Genomic DNA, 9,026 nt, shown 5'->3' with positions numbered 1-9,026 from the left:
TGTATTAAAGTTGCCACCTTAAGTTGAAGCATTAATTAACAACTCACATCTGTTATGGATACACTCAAACCCAAACCACGTCTATGAGCATAGCATGGCAATATAAGCATAACGTAGAAGCAACTCCCAAGGGTTTGATAATAAAACAGGTAATAGGTTCTACCTCATTATCTACTTCCCAGACCCACATGTTAAGAGATCCTACTCATGCAATGTGTGAAGGTTGAAACTAATGCATAAAAACTGGGTGATAAAGGGTATGATCAAAGTGTTACTTGCCTTGCTGACGATCTGCAAATCCTAAAGACTCGTAGTAGCACGCTTCGCACTCCAGGTGTTCTATCGCAAACAAACAATAGCATACATAAGAAATCAAGCAAAGATGCACGTGCAAATCTCAAATAAGAGGATCTAACCCGAAAGTTCAACTAAAGAACTCCGGTTTGTAAAAAGAATCAAATCAAACGGAGCAACGAAACTCAAACTGCGAAAGAAACAAGATCCAATTACTAATCTGGACTAAAGTCAAATTTTACAATACCAAAATCTTGTTCAAGTTGGTTAAATCAAAAGAGGGCTTTGAGACGAAGATCTAGGCGTTTGAATCGCCTGGTTCTGATAAACGATCGAAAATATAAACTAAAACGAAAAAGAGGCAGAAATCGCTATCGAAAATGATTGTGAAAAAACCCTGGAAAAAGAAAACTGTCGAACAGGCTAACGAACGAACATTCGCTGTCTGCGGTTAACGGGTGAAAACCGTTCGTTAAAACGAATGTACGAACGGGCATTCGCTAAATAACTAAACCGGAAAAAAATAAAACCGACCTAAAAAAATGCATCTAGGTTTTCGTATAAAAACCGAACGGGTTTTTAGAATAAAACCGATGGCTACATCGCGGATCAGGACGGCGGCGGCGGCGGCGAACTCCGGCGGCGGACGGCGGGGTGGCGGCGAGGCAGCGGCGCGGCATTGGGGCGGTGAGGCAACTAGGCGGCGGCGAGGCAACGGGGCGGCGACGTGGCGAACTCGGCGGCGGCGGCGCTGGTGGCAAGCGGCGGGTTGGGCGGGGCGGGGCGGGGCTAGGGTTTCGGGGCGGCTCAGGCCTCCACTTAAAAAGGCTAGTCGAGCGAAGTCCTAGTCGGGCACGGCCCGGCTAGGTCGGTTGATTTTTTTTAAAAAAATTATACCGCCCAGAAAAATGAAGAAAAGCAATACTAAATGGACTCCAAAAATCCTAAAATAAATTTTCCCCGTCCTCGAAAAATACGCCGGACAAGGTGAACATTTATTTGGGCCTCTAGTGCAATTTTGAAAAACACATATTTTTCATAATTCAGATGAAATAGCGATAAAACCCCAAATAAAAATACAAATTGATTTTAATATTTTTCCTGCAACATTTCATTTATTTTAGAGAAGTCATATTATCTCCTCTCATATAATTTTAATATGAAATATTTTTGGGGAGAAAGAAATAATTAAAACCAAAGTGATCCTTGTTTCAATATTTGATTAAACTCAAATATGAGAACGAGGGAAAATCCCCAACTCTCTCCGAGGGTCCTTGAGTTGCTTATGATTTCGAGGATCACAAAAAAATGCAATAAATATGATATGCATGAATGACCTATGTATAACATTCCAAATTGAAAATTTGGGATGTTACATGAACATCATTCAAGTTCAAATAGTTGGTGCATGAAAGGGTGCACAAGAATGGCTTGGAAAACCATGCTCGTGCCATTTCATAAATTATCATGCCTTTTACAAGGAATGGGTAGATATTTCGATGAAATGTGTGGAAATAGTCGACCACAAACGTTTGTTTATTGGGTTTTCAACTATAGAAAAAATGAAATAAATGCTTGAAAAACATGACGCCTGTAATGGTGCCATGGTATGGCCTCACCATTCACTACAAAAAAATACACTTCCGTGATGATACGTGTTTGTCACAGTAGGTCGCGTTTTTTGTCCTGCATGCATGTCCATGACGATTTTATGACAGAATAAAGATAGTCATACATGTGCTGTCATAGAAGTGTTCCATGACATTACCCAAATTATCATCACGGAAGTGTCCACTTCCATGACGATAAATCGCGCATCACAGAAGTGCTTTCGTCAAGGGTGACCAACACGTGGCATCCACCGTAACGGAACGCCGTTAAGCTATCGGGTCGGATTTTGGATCTGATAACCCGTTAACAGCCCTGACCAATGGGAAATTTCCACGTGTAAAATTTTGGCCGAAGGAAACACGTGTTGCCTCACCGTTGGGACAGATGTCATCCACTCATTGGATAGGAGGCGCCTATGATAGGTCGACACGTGGCATGGCCCAACAGTGGCCCATTCCGGTGAAAAAGACCGGCCCGGTAAAAATTAGCAGGTTGGCCCATATAAGGCCTACTTGTGTCAGGTCCATTTAAGCCCACGGCCCATACAAGATGTGCCAATTCGGCCCGTCAATGGCCCGTTAAAGATTTGACACCATTGCAGCCCATCGGCAGTTCGAGCCCGTTAACAGCCCGCTATATATTTGGGCTCAATATTGGCCTGATGAGATTTCATCCTGTTAACGGCCCATTTAATGGATGGGCCAATTTTCAGGATGTACATCTTTCGGCCTTTTAGTGACCCATTTAAATGTTGGGCTAATTTCTGGCCCGGTATATCTTTCAGCCTATTGACGGCCCATAAATCTGATGGGCCATTTGTAGTCGGACATGAGTTTCAGCCTTTTAGCGGCTCATTTAAGTGTTGGGCCAATTTCTGGCCCGGTGTCACTTTCAGCCTGTTGACGGCCAATAAATCAGTTGGGCCATTTGTAGTCGGACCTGAGTTTTGGTATTTTAGAGACCCATTTAAGTGTTGGGCCAATTCCCGGCCCTGTGTGCCTTTCGGCCTATTAACGGACCATAAATGAGTTGGGCCATTTGTAGTCGGACCTTAGTTTTGGCCTTTTAACGGCCCATGCCCTTCATGGTCCAATACCAGCCCGGTTTCTCTTTCGGCCTGCTAAAGGCCCACAACATAGTTGGGCCGTTTACAATACGACCTGACTTTCGGCCTCTTAGCGGCCCATGCTCTTCATGGTCCAGTACAAGCCCGCTGTCTCTTTTGGCCTGCTAAAGGCCTACAATATAGTTTGGCCTTATGTAGCCCAAACTTAGTATCGGCCTGTTAACGGCCCGTGAAATAAATTGGGGCCACCTGTTGCCCGCTGCGATGTCGGCCGGTTAACGACCCGGGAGGTAAGAGGGCCAACCATTAACTTTCGGCCTAGTAACGGCCCATTAACTTAATGGGCCCACTAAAGTTCGTTCATGTCTTTAGGCCAAATTAGATAATTTGAGCCCATTACGACGAGCAATTATGCACAAGACCAAAACCGATCAAGCAAAGGTACGGCATACAGGGAATAACGTTGCACATCCAGCATATATTACAGGAAATTACATCCACTTAGCAATCAAAGATTGATGCCAGTGCAAATAAATGAGCAGAACCTTACCATCTACAACGTCACAATCTACAACCTCAACACTGATGACGCCCATAAGCATGTGGGCAAGTTCTTGCTGCTTTGCTACACTGTCTTTGAAAACATTGATCAGTTGTTGTGTCGCATGACTCTGCAGCTCTGATTCATCCACCATTTCCATCATTGCTTCAGCCATTAATTGGTTCAAAAACATACATTTATTCCGTTGCATTCGAGATAGAGGATACTGAACAGATTCAGATGGCGATTTTGGCAGGCTTGTATTATTGATAGTGGAGAGTGTCTCGACCACTGCATCATAACATAAATTAGGATGGTAACCAAACAGATTAATCATGAGTTATTGCCATATTACCTGGCCTAGATTTACTGGAAAGAAACAATGGGGTTGCCTTGCTGTTTTCAGAGTTTGTCTTCTTATCTTCAGCAGCCTGCACAAAATTAACACACTAGCATTGCTATCATTGGCCCAGTCAGATAATAGGAAAGCAACATTGACACAACGAACATTTGGGCAACTAGCCTACACCAAATTAACACAATATGGCACAACTACCATCAGCCAGGTAAGGTAATACGAAAGCAGCATTGACACAATGAATGAATGGGCAACCAGAGAAGCACTACAATTCAGTCATGTGCGTGATATGAGATGGTACATTCATGCAGCTCAGTATGCAAAACTACTAGGCAGTTTTCCTTACAAAAATCAACATTGGCGCCTTTAACATTTTGCTACAACTAATTTTAGATCAGATAAAGGTTAGATTCATGCCGATTAACAAAATACATGCTGATGTAAAAATATAGTGATACACAACAGGTACTTACATCTGCATTGGAGCACAGAGAATTCCCACAAGATATTTTCCTCGAATACGATCCCAATGGAGGAAGTCTTGTATCGTTTAACCTTATTTTCTAAAAGAAAGATGGGTAAGAAACATGTAGAAAATATGATCAGAATGCTATAAAATTTCATGATGCGAGGATACGCACACGCTTCTTAGAATGTAGTTGACATTCTTTTGCTGGACTGGAGCGGACTAGTTCTTTGGCCACTGGAATCTGCTTATTATTAGTGGGAGTTGGGTTTCTCTGTGCTGGAGCAGTATCTATGAAAAATGGAGTTGGTTTATTATCTCCTGGCATTTGGATCTTTTGCAAAGACCTGGTTTGTAACCCTTCAGATTCTAACATAGCCGTCTTCCCCTTGCATGCCTTATATAGAAGAATGGTGATTCAGTTATAAAACATGCTACAGCAGAGATGGAATAGGTACTGAAGAATAGAAAGGCATGAAATATTGACATGTATTCCCTCCATCCGGAAATAAATGGATGGGTCTAGGCGATTTCAGTTGTAGATACATCCAGTTTTATCCATTTCTGCGACATTTAATCCGGACGGAGGGAGTATGATGTAAGAGCTAGGGATACGATAGGACAACACAGTAAAAAACACTGAAAAACCCACTGCAGAACCAAAGTATTCAAACCCACTGATATGAGATAGTATACTCATGCAGATCAGGATGCAAAACTACCAGGCAGTTTTCCTTGCAAAAATCAACATTGTGGCCTTTAATCATACATTTTGCTACAACTAAATTTAGATTAGATAAAGGTTGGATTCACGCCGATTAACAAAATACATGTTGATGTAAAAATATAGTGATATACAACAGGTACTTACATCTACATTGGAGCATAGAGAATTCCTGCAAGAATCTTTCCTCATAAACGATACCATTCCAGAAGTTCTTCTATATGTTAAGCTTATTTTCTAAAAGAGAGATGGGTAAGAAACATGTAGAAAATATGATCAGCATGCTATAAAATTTCATTATGCAAGGATACGGACATGCTTCTTAGAATTGAGTTGACATATTTTTGCTGGACTGGAGCGGACTAGTTCTTTGGCCACTGGAATCTGCTTATTATCAGTAGGAGTTGGGTTTCTCTGTGCTAGAGCAGTATCTATAAAAACTGGAGTTGGTTTATTATCTCCTGACATTTGGATCTTTTGCAAAGGCCTTGTTTGTAACCCTTTAGATTCTAACATAGTCGTCTTCCCTTTGCATGCCTTGTATAGAAGAATGGTGCTTTAAGTATAAAACATGCGACAGCAGAGAGATGGAATAGGTACTGAAGAATAGAAAGGCATGACATATTGACATGTATTCCCTCCATCTGGAAAAAAATGGATGGGTCTAGGCGTATTTCAGTTCTAGATACATCCTTTTTATCCATTTCGGCAACATGTAATCCAGACGGAGGGAGTATGGTGTAAGAGCTAGGGATACGACATGACAACACAGCAAAAAACACTAGTTGAATGTAAAACTGTATGCTAGCGGAATACGTACAGAAATAACTAAGGCAACATACACATGTATGATTGGGAAAATAAGATGGAATTGCAACAGAGCACTAGGACAACACTTCAATGTAAAAAAACATGGTATGGTAGACAGATGAAGTACATACTGATGAATAACAATGCATAAGATATTCAGAAGCATGATGTCCAAATTAAGCAGATGGCATTGCGACAGAGTAGAATGAAAGTACTTGAATTTGAAAACATGTTATCATGAATGGAATAGGTACTGAAAAACAGGAAGGCATGACATATTTACATGCATGATCAGCATGCTAAGCACATGGCATTGCAACAGATTAGATACACTCCAGGACATTATATGCATGTTATACCCATATCACAGGCCAAGTTAGAGCAAGGACCTTGTGGGGTGAAGAGGATTCATCATCTTTCTGCAAGTCTTCTGAAGAACTGCCTTTACATGTTCCATCATATTGGGTATCATTGACATCAAGTTTATTGGCCTTTACATTGCTCTGTGAGGTTCTTGTGGATATATCAGTGTGTGAAATTATATCTGACATGCATGGAAGACAACTAGTAGTTAGATTTATGTAATGAGTGTCTGTAGGAGACGACATAAATAGTAGGACTGGGGTTAACTAGCAGCAACAGGTCTCATAAACTAAAGGGAGAACACAGATGAAAGCTACAGAATATGTATCATTTGTACTCGAGATTAACTAGATGGCACGCAAAAGTATTAAAGAACAACATAGGTAATGCTAGAAGTGGTATAATACTATAATCACCAGCCTGTGGGATAGCATTGGCTGATGGATGATAACTATGGAACAACGTTACCTAAAGAACAAGTATCTTAGCTAAACTACGGAATAATGTTAACTCCTGAACAAGACCCGTAAGAGATTAGCATGAATATAAAGTGAAATGTGATGATCTATTTTGCATGCTTAGATGAATAACAAAGCCACAAATGTTGCACACAAGTAAGATGAGGGTACAACCTATCTGGCTACCATCCATAGGAGTGAGCATCATGTGCTGACTTGTCGATGGCTCTGTAGTTGTTGTGGCTGTCCATGTCGGGCAAGCGCATTCGATGCTGGGAACTATTGAGTGGGGACTATAGCTCCCTTCTGGTGTATGCTTCCCTTGTTGGAGCAGCTGCGGTGAGTCGGAAGACGGTGTGTCTGAAGATGCAGATAACGCATAATGTTAAGAACGACATATCTCTTTGATTTGAAGATATACACTAAGAGATTAACAGCAAGGTACGAGAGTGGTCACATGTCTGTTGACTGAAGACTAAATTGGGGTCACACGATTTTATTTTATTTTGGTACTGTCCGATCTATGCCAGATGGCTGGCCGTCTTGTGCCTCCCGGCTGACACTGTTCGGAATCTTCCCCGAAGAGCCAGCGACCAATGGCAGAGTAGCCTGCCTCCGCCGTCCGTGGCCCCGGCCAAAACCCTGCTCCCCTCCCCACCGCACTGCCGTGGCTGCGCCGCCCCGTGCCAATCCACAAAGACTCCCCGTCATCCAGATCTGGCGGCGGCAGTACCTTCAACCCACGCAACTCTAAAAGATAGCCATCTTAGCGCTGCTTCCGCGGCGAACTTGCGGCCCCGCACCCTTACGTTATACACCAGCCAACCGACAACCTAGGAGCTCCGCCGCCTCGAGGGGTGCTGCTTCCCATTGGGAATCGATTGGCCCAGAATAAAAATTCAGACAACTGACGCCTAAATAAAGTGATTTGAGATGAGGGTGCGACATATCTGGCGGCATGGTGAAGTAGGCAGGTCTAGCTGCCGAGTCGGTGAGGCCGGCACGGTTGCGGTGGCGACCGGCGGCAGGAAAGAGCGATGTCGCGATGGTCGAGGGCTGCACGGAAGCAGCGCCAAGACTCTGGACGGGTCCAAAGTTGGAGCCTCTCCGGCACCGTGAACAACGGCGGGGGTGAATCGGCTACGGTATGGTTCAGGCAGCCGTCATCGAGGCAGCACCAGCAGCACGGAGTAAGAGGCGCACCGCCCAGTGCACGACGGCAAATGGACAACGTCTCCGGCATTAGGGAGGAGGGCGGTTGTGAAATTGGTGCGGTGGGGGCGCCATGGAGGTGGGGCTGAGGTTTCGCGGCTCGGGAGAAGGGAGCTTCCCGGGGAGAAGGTGATTTGGAGCCCAAGAGGTATGAATGGGGGGCGGGCGGGGGGGGGGGGGGATTGGGAGGGGAGTGGAACCATGTCTTGTGGATGCATTTGTCTGAAATGTGAGGGGGAGTTACAGTTCTACCCATGCATATAGGCTTCTTGGCTTGGGTCTGTGTACTGAGGGTCGGGGATAGTAGAGTAACTTTGCTTCTCCCCAAATAGTGGGCGGGAGCGATTTCGGGCGAGGAGGGCGTGTTTTGAACTATAGTGGGCGCGAGCGATTTCGGGCGAGGAGAGCGTGTTTTGAAATAGTGGGCGCGAGATATTTCGGGCGAGGAGAGCGTGTTTTGCCAACCATGGTTTATGAATTATTCGGCACATGTCATTTTGGTCGAGGACAAGGCGCGCTTGGATGAAGTTACGAACCTACCCTCGATGTACAACGGGCCAATTGATGCGTGTCCCACATAGGACGGTAATTTCGTGTCTCCCATTTATTTGCTCGGGCGAATTCCACCGAGCTGAGAGGATGTTTAACGGTTCATTCAAATTTTGGGAGAACGAGCATCCACGTCTACCTTACCAAGTCGATTCGGATCAAATTTTGAAATATTAGCTTGCCACCTCTTTTTTAGATGGAGAGATGATGCTCGGGAGTAATGTGTTTTTACATGCTCGTTGCTAGTGATTTACTATATGACATATAGTTGACCCACTCAAAAACGCGAATCAAACCCAAAATGAAATATCTTGATTCAATGAAATAGCTCGTTCAGTAGGTCAAAATAGTGAACTAAATCCAAAATTGAACACCTCAATCGAGTAGCATGTTGTACAGTATTATTGTACTCCATGAACATGTTGAAAGTCAAATTAATGAACTTGTTTAATATACGCATATTTCCGTTCATGTGTGGATTGCAGACAACATGTTCTCCAATTTAAATATTTGAATGCAAGTTTATATCGAAACATGGTTTATATCAGTCTTTGATGCATAAAACGCGCCCTCC

Source organism: Triticum urartu, chromosome 1, assembly GCF_003073215.2.
Source record: "Triticum urartu cultivar G1812 chromosome 1, Tu2.1, whole genome shotgun sequence".
In the NCBI taxonomy this organism is placed as follows: domain Eukaryota; kingdom Viridiplantae; phylum Streptophyta; class Magnoliopsida; order Poales; family Poaceae; genus Triticum; species Triticum urartu.
Note: the sequence above shows the minus strand (reverse complement) of the source record.